The following is a 14,638-nucleotide window of genomic DNA, read 5'->3' on the forward strand; positions in this document are numbered from 1 at the left end:
CATCGTGGCTAACAGACCTGCAATTTGCGTTGGCTGACTTGAGAAAGATTTCCGCCAACACATGCGTCTCCTGAACAGTCTACATTGGCTCCTCGGCTACGATCGATCCCATCTACTCCTAAAAGCGTTCAAGATTTACAGTCGGAACCTCTCCAGAAAATCACCACCATCAGTTACTTAACAAGATCCAGGAACTACAGATGATGATCAGGAAGAGGGGGAACTCTGAGATCCACATAGAGAATGGGACAACTACCTCATTCCCGCGCCTTCTTCTCCCTCTCCTGTACCCATTGACTCGCCACCAGAGGATATTGGTGGTATTCACAACTTACTGGAAAGGGCAGCCAAGAGGTTTGATCTACCAATGCCAACATCTCAAACTGACTGTTTTTATATGACTTTAAAGAGCCCTTTTGAAAATCGGTGAGCGCTATTCCTATTGTAAGTCATATATGGGAGGAAGGACTCAAGGTCATGAGAACGCCAGCGACAGTGACGCTGGTGCTATCCAGATTGGAGAAACAAATACAACGTTCCGGAGGATGCCCCTGCCTGCCTGGTGGGTCATCCCAATCCGGACTCTGTACTCTCTCAGGCAGTTCAGAGAAAGTCCAAGAACCCTTCTGCGCCCATCACCACACCTTCGGATAGAGATGGCAGGCACTTGGATCACGCTGGTAAGTGTTTTTCTTTGATGTCCGCTCTAATAGTCAAAGCAGCCAATGCTCTTGCCTTTCTAGGTCGATATGATCGACAAATGTGGTGAGACCTGGCTCCGTATGTGGATCAACTTCCTGAAGACAGTAAATCGTAGCTGAGGAAAATTCTCCAGGAAGGAGAGGGACCTCTGCAGAGGTGAGAGATTGAGCAATGGATATCGACAACAGCATTCAGTTCGCTGGGAGGTGCGGCAGTGTTGCACCGTCAAGAATGGCTGAGAGCCACTTTGTTTAGGCTGTCAGTACAAAATAAGATTCCTGACCATTGGATGGAGAAGCGTTATTTGGGAAGCACATCGACGATGCACTGCAGGATATAAAGAAAGACATCGCAAAGGTGTTGGGAATGCCTAAATATCGAAGAGTACCCTTTAGGGGAGCGGAAGGAAGGGGCTTTCCTTCTTATAGAGGTGGATATTAGCAGTTAAGGTATCCTTCCTACACTACCTCTTCCCAACCATATCGACCGCAGTATGGTCAACGACAGCCAAAGTCAGGGGCGTATTCAAAATCTACCCCCAGAGGAAGAGCAGGGTGTCAGGGAAAAGATACCTCAACGCCAATGATGGATTTCAGGCTCCGGCTATCTTTTCCCCCAACTTATCCACAGATTTCCCGGGGGGGGGGGGGGGGGGCAAATTTCTTTACACCTTCATCAGTGACAAAATAACAGACCGAGGGGTCCTTAATCTAATACAAATCGGTCGTACCTTAGAGTTCCTTCATATCACCTTGTACTCCTCCGGGTCGACAAGAAGTTAAACACCAACATCTCCTGCTTTTGGATATTCTGGCAATGCTCTGATAAGGAGGAATAGAACCGGTGCCAAACTCCCAGAGAGGGAAGGGGTTCTATTCCAGTTTCTTTTTGGTACGGCAAAACTCCAAACAATGGCATCTGATCCTGGATTTAAGGACTCAACACCTACCTCAAAAAGCAGTCCTTCTGCATGGTCACTCTTCAGTACATTTTAATACTCCTAAACCCAGCAGATCACATGACCTCCTTAGGAGATAACATGACCACCTTAGACATACAAGATGCATATTTTCACGTCGCCGTCCATCCCACCCACAGGTAGTACCTTTGATTTGCCATAGCCAGAAGCCATTCAATGTGCTGCTGTTTGCCCTAAAATCCGCTTCAAGAATATTCACCAAATTCCTGGCTCCATTATCAGCCTTTCTAACCAAGCAACGGCATCAAGTGTTGCCTTAACTGGACGGCTGGCTAATCAAGGCACCCTCACACATCAGTCCAGTCATCCACAGAGGCATGTACAAGACTGTTCGCCGAGCTAGGCCTAAACCTGAATGAAGGAAAGTCGACCCTGCGCCCTTCCACAAGCATCACCTTCTTAGTTGCAATATTGGACACCACAGTAAAGAAAGCATTTCCCTCTCGAGAGAGGCAGGCAAAACTAATATCACTGTCTTGGCCATTCAAAAGAAGAGTAATTTTCAGCTCACCGTTACATGTCTCTCCTGGAAACAATGTAATCTTGCATCCCTCTTATTCCTTTCTGCCTATTGAGAATGCGTACATTACAGGAAGAGCTGAATTGCAATGAAGTCAGGCAGTAAGTTCTCTCGAGGATGCAATTACAGTCGTGCCAGGTATGATCAACGGCATCTCTTGGTGGACCCGGCATCAAAATATTTCAGTCGGTCTCTCTTTTCTCGCCATGCCAGCTCCACACTTGATCACCACTTATGCCGCCCTGGAAGGATGGGGAGCTTTCCTGCAAGAGCTAAAGGTCAATAGCCGTTGGCAGCATCAAGACCAGCATCTTCACATCAATTTGCTGGAGCTCAGGGCAGTGAGATTGGCATTGCAGGCATTCCTGCCAAAGATAAGGAACTCTGCTATGTTGGTCAGAGCAGATAACACAATGGCAATGCAGTATCTCAAAAAGCAAGGCGACACCACATCCTTCCCCTTGGTCAGAACGGATAAGACAATGACGATTCATTATCTCGAACAGCAAGGCGACACCAGATCCAACACCCCCCCCCCCCGCCTCTCAGGAGGCTCAGTGCATCTGGAAGTGAGCGATGCTTAACGGGAGCCCTGCAGGATGATCCTAATAGCCCCATCATGGCCACGTCAACATTGGTTTACAGAACTTCTCCTTTCAGAGACAACCTATTCTTCTGCGTCCCATTCCATCTCTTCTGACGATATCCCAGATCCCAGGGACAAGTGCTACATCTAGATCCCAAATCGCTTTGATTAGCGGCATGGCTCTTGAACAATGTGAATTTCAGCATCTAGAAATCCCATCTGAATGTAGAGATGTTCTTTCAAATGGCTGGGCACAAAGCACCAATAGAAGGTACAAGATGAAATGGAAAAGGTTCTGTAAATGGTGTCAAGATTCAAATGTCTATCCTCTCCGGTCCTCACCCTATGAGATCCTTCCGTACATTCTGCTGTTAGCAAAATCCGGATTAGCACCCACCTTGATTAAAGTCCATCTAGCTGCTATATCCCTATTTAGGAGGACATCTTCAGCACCATCATTATTGTCAGAAAGGATCATTAAACTATTCATGAGAGGCCTATTCCGCACCTTTCCACCTGTCAAGCCTCCGCCACCTCTCTGGCATCTTAATATATTATTGGCACAACTCATGAAACATCCTTTTGAACCTATACATAAGGCGGACCTTAAATTCTTATCATGGAAGGTTGCACTTCTTCTAGCGTTGACATCTGACAGAATAGTTGGGGAAATTCAGGCTCTGAAAATACAGGAACCGTTTCTTCTCTTTAGGGCTGGCCAAGTAGTCCTTGGTACTATTCACAGGGTCATCCTCAAAATTACATCCGACTTTCATCCAAACGAGCCTCTTAAACTTATAACCTTCTTTCCACGTCCAACAATTGCTGCGGAAAGAGCTCTTCATTCACTAGATATTCAGCACTGTCAGAAGTTTTGTCTACAAAGAACCAAGACATTTCGCAAATCAACCCAGCTTTTTGTATCCTTCAGTGCGCCGCGGAAGGGCTATCCTCTATCCAAAAGGGGGATTGTGTGTTGGATCTTGAGGACAATTCAGTATTGCCACCAAGCGGCAGGAAAACCTCTGCAGGCACAAGTGCGTGCTCACTCTACAAGAGCATATAACCAAGTTCCTGTGCACACTTATTGGAGTAAGGGTTACAGGTGTACCCAATGAACACTTAAACGAAGATCACGAAATAGTCTTGTTTCGGAAATTAAGGAGATCCACATCAGGTGTGTGATGGGTGAATGTCTTTTATAGTATTCTCATCCAGATCAATACAGAGTACAATATAGCCAGCCGACACTTGGTATACTATGTGACTCTTCAGGGCGTAGGATAGGCGAGAAAAATGTAACCGGGTCAAGGTAGAGTACAGATGTGGGAAGAGTGCGGGAAAGAAGAGGGGGTCCCCTCTAATGGTCCCCGGCACTCGGGACAGGCCGTAAAGACAGGTAAGTGTATACGGATTCTCACTCAAGTGAGTGAGAAAGGGTCTACCGGAAGACCCTTTCTCACTCACTTGAGTGCTTCTCTCGAGATCCGTATAGACTTACCCGTCTTTACGACGTGTCCCGATTCCCGGGGACCATTAGAGGGGACCCCCTCTTCTTTCCCGCACTCTTCCCACATCTGTACTCTACCTTGACCCGGTTACATTTTTTTCACCTACCCTACGCCCTGAAGAGTCGCATAGTATACCACGTGTGACGAAACACGTGTCGGCTGGCTATATTGTACTCTGTATTGATCTGGATTATAATAGTATAAAAGACATTCACCCATCACACACCTGATGTGGATCTCCTTAATTTCCGAAACAAGAATATTTCGTGATCTTCGTTTAAGTTTTCATTGGGTACACCTGTAACCCTTACTCCAATACGTGTGCACAGGAACTTGGTTATATTTTCTGTGTGGGTTCCGACCCACATATTTGCAGGGGTTGTTTTTCTCGGGTTTTGTTCCCCTGACCTGGCAGCACCGTCCACATCTCTCAACTTACCAATCCAGCACGCACACGCAAGAGCGCCATTACTTCCTTCACTCCTACGAAACCCTTCAGTTTTGTCAAACTCTACAAGAGCGATCTCTACATCTACTGCTAATTTTTCCACGGTACCTATCCAGAACCTCTGCAGAGCTTCAGCCTGGAAGAGTACCCATACCTTCACCAGACATTACTGCTTGAATGCCGCAGATCACAGTGATGTAGCAGTAGGCCAGGCAGTGCTGAGGAACCTTTTCCAGTGACGGTGCGCTCTCTCCTTCACCCCTCCTTCCTTTCTGCTGTAAGACTACTACATATATATATATATATATATATATATATATATATATATATATATCCAATATAAGACTACTACATATATATATATATATATATATATATATATATATATATATATATATATATATATATATATATATATATATATATATATATATATATATATATATATATATATATATATATATATATATATATATCCAAATTGTGTTGCCACTTGCTTGGAGTTGCACTCAAAGAACAAAGCAGGACCCCTTTCCATTTCAAAAGGGTCCTTTATTTAGTTGCAAAACCGGCTTTCATTTCAGAGTATTCAACAAGGTCCTACGCGTTTCAAGGCTCCTGCCTCTTGATCACGGACCGGCTGGTTACTGGCAGAGATTACGTCCTCTTTACAAGCCCCACATTTAAATAATTACCTGCCCCCAGGTGGGCTGGCTCTGGTGCTCAGTTCAAAGGGTATCATGGGATTTGTATTTTGTCCAACGTTACCGCCATGTAGCCTTGCTTGTAATTAGTATTTGCCCTCCAGTGGGTGTTTCAGAAAGGAATCCGGTTTGAATTTAAAGCAGAACTTTGTCTTTCTGCATGTAGCGAAATTCCAGTATCTCGCTGCAGTCCATTAATTTTTATGGCGGTGCAGCTCCACGACCGAGGCTGGCCGTATTACATATCCAAATTGTGTTGCCACTTGCTTGGAGTTGCACTCAAAGAACAAAGCAGGACCCCTTTCCATTTCAAAAGGGTCCTTTATTTAGTTGCAAAACCAGCTTTCATTTCAGAGTATTCAACAAGGTCCTACGCGTTTCAAGGCTCCTGCCTCTTGATCATGGACCGGCTGGTTACTGGCAGAGATATATATTCATGGTCTTTATCTTTTACCCTTATAAGGTCTTAGTCATAGTATATTTAAAGTATACAAATGTTTATTTCTGCAGTCATTTGGCAGGTTTGACTTTAAACCCCATGCACTAAAGATTGTAGGGACATGCGTTGGCCTATTTAAAACCCTGAAAAAGTTATTTTATCTGATCTACCCCAGCAGCATCCGCCTCAAAGCCTTCCTAGTCCGAGCTTTCAGGCCCATTCCACGCCAGTGGGAGGCAGAGTTCGCCATCACCTGCTCCACTGGTGCACCATCACATCGGACAGGTGGGTGCTGTAAATTGTCCGAAGGGGCTACTCCCTCCCCTTCGAGGCGACCCCTCCAGCCATGCCACCGCAGTGCCACTGAATTTCGGGGGATCACTTGCAACTTCTGCAGGAGGAAGTTACGGCCGTCTTGGCCAAGGGGGCCATCGAGCGCGTTCCTGGTCCAGAAGTAGGTCATGGTTGTTATTCCCACTACTTTCTGGTTCCCAAGAAGGGCAAAGGTGGCCTACGCCCTATCTTGGACCTCATGAGCGTAAACGCCTTCCTCCAGAAGGAGAAGTTCAAGATGCTCACCTTAGCTCAGGTTCTGGCTGCCCTAGACCCTGGAGACTGGATGGTTCTATTCGACTTGCAGGACGCTTATTTCCACATCCCCGTCCTGCCGGCCCACCGGCTTTACCTGCGGTTCACGGTGGGCCAAGAGCATTTTAAGTTTACCGTGCTCCCCTTCGGCCTCACCAGTGCCCCTCGGGTGTTCACGAAAGTGATGGCGGTGGTCGCAGCTTATCTACGCAGATTGGGGGTTCCAGTCTTCCCCTATCTCGACGACTGGTTGTTGAAGGCGGGCTCGCCCCAGACAGTCGTCTCCCACCTCCGGAATACGGCCGACCTCTTGCATTTGCTGGGGTTCTCCATCAATGTGCCGAAGTCGCATCTGAGTCCCTCCCAGAAGCTCCTCTTCATCGGAGCGGTTCTGGACTCTACGCAGTTCCGGGCCTATCGTCCGGAACAGCGGGTCCGGGATATTCAGGCTCTGATTCCCATCTTTCGGCCTCTATCCCGGGTTTCGGTCAGGTTGGTGCTGCGGCTTCTGGGTCTGATGGCCTCCTGCAGCCTGTTGGTGCATCATGCCAGATGGCGAATGCGGGCTCTGCAGTGGGACCTGAAGTTTCAGTGGGCCCAGCATCGGGGCAACCTGTCAGGCCACGTCCTGATCTCTGAGGGCACTGCAAGACAGTTGCAGTGGTGGCTCACGGACCGCGATTGGGTCAGTGGCAGATCCCTCTCCCTACCCCACCTGGATCATGTAGTAGTGACGGATGCGTCCCTCCTGGGATGGGGGGGGGGCCATGGGAGAGGCGGGGATCAGAGGCCTCTGGTCTCCGGCGGAGTCCCGGCTCCATATCAACCTTCTGGAGCTGAGGGCGATCCGTCTTGCACTGAAGGCATTCCTTCCCTCTGTCTGGGGAAGTGTAGTGCAGGTGTTCACGGACAACACCACCGCCATGTGGTATTGCAACAAACCAGGCGGGGTGGGATCGCGGACCCTTTGTCAGGAAGGAGGCTCTACCGCTCTGCACATGGCTGGAACATCAGGGCATCACCCTGGTGGTTCAACATCTGACTGGCTCTCTGAACGCCAGAGCAGACGAACTCAGCCGCCGGTGCATGATGGATCACGAATGACGTCTAAACTCGGACGTGGCGCAAGGCTTCTTTCAGCAGTGGGGAGAGCCTTGATTAGATCTATTCGCCACCGCAATGTCAGCATTTCTGCGCGTTGGAGTTTCCAAGGCGGCACTCGCTCGGGGACGCCTTTCGTCACAAGTGGAGTTGCGGTCTGTTCTACGCCTTTCCGCCTATACCACTTCTGTCCAGAGTGCTGAAGAAAATCAGGCGCGACCGGGCCCAAGTCATCTTTGTGACTCCGCATTGGGCACGAAGATATTGGTATCCCGAGCTACTCAGTCTGTCGATCGATCCCCCGATCCGACTGCCTCTTCAGGAGGACCTTCTGTCGCAGCAGCAGGGGACGGTCCTCCACCCGAACCTGTCCTGTCTCCACCTCCATGCGTGGAGATTGAGCGGCGGCAGTAAATGCCATTTGACTTGCCTCCTGAAGTCTGTGACTTCATTCTGGCAGCCAGGCGTTGCTCCACAAAATCGGTATACGCCTGCAGGTGGAACAAATTTGTGGCATGGTGCACAGCAAAGGCTGTGGCTCCCCTTTCCGCCCCTCTTTCTGAAGTTCTCCTCTTTCTTCTTTCCTTGGCCCAGGAGGGCTCTGCTCTGGGCACCCTCAAGGGATGTCTTTCAGCTATTTATGCTTTCCTGATCAGCCTTCTCTTTTCAAATCCCCTGTTGTTTCTCGATTCTTTAAGGGCATTACTCACCTGTTTCCTCCTGTCCCTTTGGTAATGCCTCAGTGGGATTGATGTGCGCTCCCTTTGAGCCACTTCATAATTGTCCCCTTCGTCTTCTCACCCTTAAGACTGCTTTCCTGGTTGCCATCACCTCTGCTAGACAGGTGAGTGAGCTCCAGGCTCTCTTCTAAGCCTCCTTTCCTTTCTGTCCATCCGGACAAAGTTGTTCTCAGGACTCGTCCTTCCTTTCTCCCTAAGGTGGTAACTGCCTTTCACATTGGCCAGTCTGTTCCTCTGCCCACCTTCTTTCCGCATCCCTCGAAGGAGGAAGAGAGGCTCCACCGTCTGGACCCAAAGCGGGTGCTGTCTTTCTATCTGGACCGCACCAAACTTTTCCGGGTGGACGACCAACTCTTTGTTGGCTACGTGGGCGCTAAGAAGGGGCTGGCGGTGCACAAACGAACCATCTCTCGGTGGGTCGTTTTGTGCATCAAGGCCTGTTACTCCTTAGCTAAAAAAGGAACCTCCTGTAGGGCTGAGAGCCCATTCCACTCGGGCCACAGCGGCTACCACTGCCCTGGACCAGGGAGTTCCCTTGCAGGATATCTGTCAGACTGCAACGTGGGCCTTGCTGCACACGTTTGCCAAACACTATTTGTGAGAAAGTGCCATCTTTCTTGCATGGTATGCCCCCACTTTTTGCTGAATTGCTGAAAGTACTTTGACTGAGTGTGCCCTGGACTCCTGCCAATCAGGTGCCCAGGGCCTATGTTCCTTCCCTAAAACAAAACAAACCCAAATTGGCAAACCCTGGCCACATGTCAGCCCCTAGTAAATGGTACCCCAAGTACCCAGGGCTTTGTGACCAAGGAAAGCCTCGAAGAGCTGCAGCACACCTTGTGCCACCCTTAGAGGCCCTGTACCCTTACACACACACACTGCCTTTGCAGGCTGGGTGTCTGGGTGCAAGACCAAAACAAAGTCGACATGGCACACATCCCTGTGTGCCATGCCCATCACCTACACTGCCATGGCATACATCAGTCACCCCTCTAGCTGGGTGCCTTATGTCAATGGTGTGGGCACAGGAGCAGGAGTCCTGTGCCCCTACAGTGCCCAGGTCAATTCCTGAGCCCTGTAAGTGCAGTGCTGCCATTTAAGAGTACATGGTGCTGAGAGCTCGTCAAACACGAGCTACACAGCACCATAATGGCAACACTAAAGACTGGGAAGTTTCGTATCAAACTTCTCAGCACATTAAACCCACACTGATGCCAGTGTGGGATTTAATGTACCCAGCACCCCAGAGGGCATCTTAGAGGTGCCCCCTGAAACCTAACCTACGAATCCACGTCTGCTCTGAGGCTGCCTAGGCTGCCACCCAGCAGACATGTTGCTGGACCCCTGGGTGGGAGAGCACCTGCTCTCCTGGTCCTGCAACAATGCACATCCTGGGCGAGGTGCTAAATCTCCTCCCCCAGGATGGGCAGGGGGAAGCTTCAAAGGCATGCCGCCTCTGTGAGCTTCCCCAGGCCCCTGCAACCCCCCACTCTGGCGGGAAGCTTTGGCCGGAAACCCAAATAAGGACAGGGGATGTGCCAGCCTGCCAACCCCACCCCTCAGGTGGGGGAGGCGAGGTGAAGCACATCTCCGGGCTCTCGCCATCTTGAAGATGGGGAGCCCTACCCTATCAGGACTAGGCTACTGCCCCCCTCCCACAGGAGAGAGGCAGGATAGGGAGTGTACCCACCCCAGGACGGGGACCCATTGGTCCCTGCCCTTCACCTACCTGTAACGCCCCTAAATCTAGTATTTAGGGGCACCCTGAACCTTCCTTCCCCAGATTCCGAAATTACATGAAGAGCAAGAAGAAAAGAAGACATGCCCTGCAGCTGCTAAGGAGAGGGAGACACCAACTGCTTTGGCCCCAGCCCTACCGGCCTGTCGACCTCGAACCTGCTCCTGCTCCAAACCCGGCATCTCTTGTGGCCAGCAACCTCAGAAACCCCGGAGGACCTGGCTACCTTTGAACTCTGATCCCCTGGGACTCCCATGAGTAGAGGCTCTACTCAAAACCTACCTTTCACCCCTGGCAGCAGCCCGAAACCGCGATCCCAGCCCACTCTGCACCAGCCAAGCCTGGCCGGTGCCGGAGTGAACTAAACCCACGAGGACGACCCCACGGCGACTGTGACCCCGAGTCCGGCACCCAAGGACCCCCCTCGACAATCCTGAAGAAGCCTGCAGCCTCAGAACAGTGTGCCACCCCAACCGCGATCAACAGAGGGTAAGATTTCCCGACATCAAAAGGCCACCCGGCCCTCTGTGTCCAATCCCGGGGTACCTACCTATCCTCCAACTACCCAACTTACCTCTCGAAGTAGTGGTGGCACCTGAAGAGTCCTCGTCCCCGAGCTTGCAGTCTTTTTCCAAACCGGAGATTTCCCATTGAAATCCATTGAGCGCCCGAAGGCTCAAAAGCCCTCTGCACCCAGCCGCCCGAGTGGCCCTGGCAGTGAAAACTCGATGCCTACTTACTTCCCCACTTGCCCTGAGTAAGTGACCAGGAGCCCAGCTCCCACAGCCGCGTGGCTTGCCAGACAGCAGCCACCAAACAAGGTCCCCCCATCCCTCATAGGATAACATTGGGCCTAACTCTCTCTGCACCCGGCCGCCCTAGAGCCGCTGAGGGTGAACCAACTGTACCTACCTGACCCTGGGAGAACCCTGAGTCTGTGCCCAGAACCTCAACTCTGCCAGTCGAGTACTTACCCTTAAACTGCAAACTCTATTTTCCTCATAGGGTAACATTGACTGGCCTTTTCCTGAAATTTCTTCTAAGTGTGGACTTTTCAAATCTTCAAGTATTCACCAAAAATCAGCCGAGTGACAAAAACGAATTTACTCACCTGCTCTTAGGTGAGCTCCCAGTGCTGGATCTTGGTGCCCAGCACTGACTCTGAAAAATACCCACAACTGTACTTACCCTTAACTCAATTTTCTTCCATAGGAAACCATTGACTGTTTTTCTGTGAAATTTCTTCCAAGTGTCGATTTCTGTAATCTTTAAATATTCCTTAAAAATCATATAATATCTGAAAACGTAATTACTTACCTGTTTTAGGTGTCAACTTTTAAAATGGCTAAATATTTGTTAAAAATCATTACAGTACTTAAGTCGACTTTCATCACTTGATTCTGAGAACTGACCAGGACTGAATCTAGGATCCAGTCCTGGAATTACAAAAGCAATCTAAAAAGTAATCTGTTGCAAATAACTTGAATTTATCATTGAGCTCAATGTATTGTTGTGTTTAGAAATAGAGTTGCCTACTGCAACTACTTGTAACTGTTTACTAAAGTCTATTGCATATACAAAAGTATTTATATGAAACATCTCCTGTCGAGAAATTATATTTTAATTCCAAGTGTTGGTTCTAAAATAAAACAAGCATATATTTTTTTTTTTATATAAACCATTGGCCTAGAGTTCAGTTATTGAGTGTGTGGAACAATTTGCTGATTGAGTGTGTACAACAAATGCTTTACACTGTCCTCTGATACTGCCTTACTGCTCGACCAAGCTACCACTTTAGAGAGTAAGGTTATATCTAACTTTAACCTATGTTAAACCCTTGGGGTCTGTGGACTCTGTACCTATTAAGGAACAGTATATACAGAGCCACTTTCTCACACTATTGCCTGGACAGCCAAGTCCGGAGAGACGGCTTCTTTGGCCGTTCTGTTCTCTAGGACTTTCTGGTGTGATCTTGGTTAGCAGACCCACCACCGGGGTTGGTATTGCTGGGGTATCTATTCTAAGGTGAGGAATCTAACTAACGTGTTTCTTTCAGATGAACAAGTTACTTACCTTCGTTAACGATATAACTGTAAGAAACATTAGTTAGTTAGATTCCTCACCGACCCACCCATCCTCTCCGTTCTGCGAACCGATATCTAGGGTTGAGGTCATCCCTTTCAGGGCCCTAGAATTTTTTGGCACCAGTGTCGGTCTCTTGCATGGCTCTGCGTTCCTGGCGCCGAAAGCTATGTATAAGAACTGCGAGGGCGGTGTCTAAGAACTCCGACATCATCCCGGCGATCACGACGCCGACGACGGATGCAGAGCCGCAGAAGGCGCCTAGCGACGTGCAAGGGTATTGCTGACGAAAAATCTTTCCGGATCCAGCCTGATGTCTGGGGATTTTCTAAGGTGAGGAATCTAACTAACTAATGTTTCTTACAGATATATCGTTACTGAAGGTAAGTAACTTGTTCATTTAGCATACACATCTATCCCCTTACCCGGTGCTGTAATGGCTGCATACCTCCAAAATAGACTGCTCCTGTCTCTTTTTCGAGTACCTGTCATTAAAGCATTTATGGAGGGACTCAAGAGTTATTCCACCTAGACGTCCACCTGCCCCAGTGTGGAATCTCAATATTGTTCTCACTAGACTGATGGGTCCACCCTTCAAACCATTGCACAGAAGTGATCTTCAATTTCTTACATTGAAAGTGGCTTTTCTAGTTGCTATCACATCACTCAATGAGTTAGTGAGATCCAGGCATTGACCGTAGAAGAACCTTTTTTGCAGCTGCACCAAAACAAAGTAGTTCTTCCGACCAACCCTAAATTCCTTCCTAAAGACATTTCTGCCTTTCACATTAATCGGTTGAGTTACCGTTTTATTCCCCTCAGCCAGATTCATTGGCAGAACGTACTCTGCACACAATATATGTCAAAGGAGCCTTGCCGTATTACATTGAAAGGACAAAACCTTTCCGTAACGCTAATCAACTTTTTGTAGCCTTTGCTCCACCACACAAGGGAAATGCCATATCAAAATCAGGTATTGCAAGGGGGATTGTTAAGTTTATTCAGATATGTTATGCAAAGGCTAAACAAACATTACCAGTTCCCCCTAGAGCGCACACTACACGTAAACTGGGGGCTTCTATGGCATTTCTAGGGAATATACCCTTAGACATATGCAAAGCTGCAACATAGTCTACCCCTCGCACATTCACAAAACACTATTCAGTGGGTATGTTAGCAGCACAATAAGCTAGAGTAGGCCAGGCAGTTTTACGTACACTATTTCAGACTACTGCAACAGCTACAGGTTATCCACCTCTTTGGGAGATAACTGCTGTATAATCTATGCACAAGCATATGATCTACAGCTCATATGCCTCGAACGGAAAATGCTACTTACCAGTATACATCTGTTCTTGGCATTTAGAGCTGTAGAGTCATATGTGCCCACCCGCCTCCCCGGGTACCTCTACCTGTTGCAGTTACATCTTACTTAGATACATACATTCATGGACATCTCCTTCTAACTTCTCTAACTAGCTCCATTATCACCCTCTGTGGGAAAACAATCTAACAATGGAGTTGATGTCCATGCGCACTATCACTTAAGGGAAGAGTCACCTACCTCGTGACTGGAAAGACTTCTTCGAAGAAAAACAAAGTGCAAACATCCGGACCCAGCACTAGATGGCGATCTATGCACAAGCAAATGACTTTACAGCTCTTAATGTCAAGAACCGATGCATACTGGCAAGTAGCATTTTCCTTTCTCCGTTAGGTCCTGCAGGACATTTTGGTCTGAGTCTACTCCACAGATCTCCCAGGTTGGGGAAGGCTTTGGTATCCATTTTACAGGTGTGGTATCTGCCGTTAGAAGTATCAATCGTAGAACAAGTTACATAACTTTAGTAACTCTCCTTCTGGTGGTTATCTTTGTATCTGCAAATTCCTCACTGCCCCTTCCACCTCGCTGTTCTGTGGAGCGGCCTCTCTTTACCATCTGAAAAGGTCCCACTTTGGTTCCTCAAGTTGTTTTGTGCTCCATGTCCAAGGACGCAGAAAGAGACGAGCAAGAAACTGACATCAGTGCACAGGGTGTGGTGGCTCCTATTTGTGCCTCTGTTCTGTCACTTCTGGGGCAAAACACCAAAGTGGGGCCGCATGGCACTACCTAGCAGTGTGCGTGAGCACTGCTGTGAAATCCTTCATTCATGTGGTGCCTGGGGAATATGCTACAGATAAGGAATCTGCAGTTAGAGTATCCGCCAGAAATAGCTTAACTGAAGGCAAATAACTTATTATTTTAACACCTCCTCCATTGTTCAAGAACTCGGTGATATGTGTTCCTGGTTTCTAAATCTAGACCTGTGGTGGCTGTACCTCCAAAGTTAATGGAACCTAAGAAGCAGACCTTCCTGACAGCATTCTCCATTTCACCAGTGGAACATTATATGGAGAAGTAATACAAGCCTAAGTTGTCCATCAGCTTTATTGCAGAAACTCTTCCACCAGACTTTTCAGTTGTCTTGGCAAATAATGCGGATTAGAATGTTTCGTGTTC

At 48.3% G+C, this 14,638-nt stretch overlaps 1 protein-coding gene across 2 annotated transcripts in view; it reads left to right on the top strand.

The window, feature by feature from the left end:
* The window catches only part of NSD1 (nuclear receptor binding SET domain protein 1), a 1,235,760-nt gene that overhangs the window by 934,585 nt on the left and 286,537 nt on the right, over positions 1-14,638 (top strand). The gene's annotated exons all lie outside the window — the stretch shown is intronic.

This window comes from Triturus cristatus, chromosome 7 (assembly GCF_964204655.1).
Source record: "Triturus cristatus chromosome 7, aTriCri1.1, whole genome shotgun sequence".
Taxonomy (NCBI): domain Eukaryota; kingdom Metazoa; phylum Chordata; class Amphibia; order Caudata; family Salamandridae; genus Triturus; species Triturus cristatus.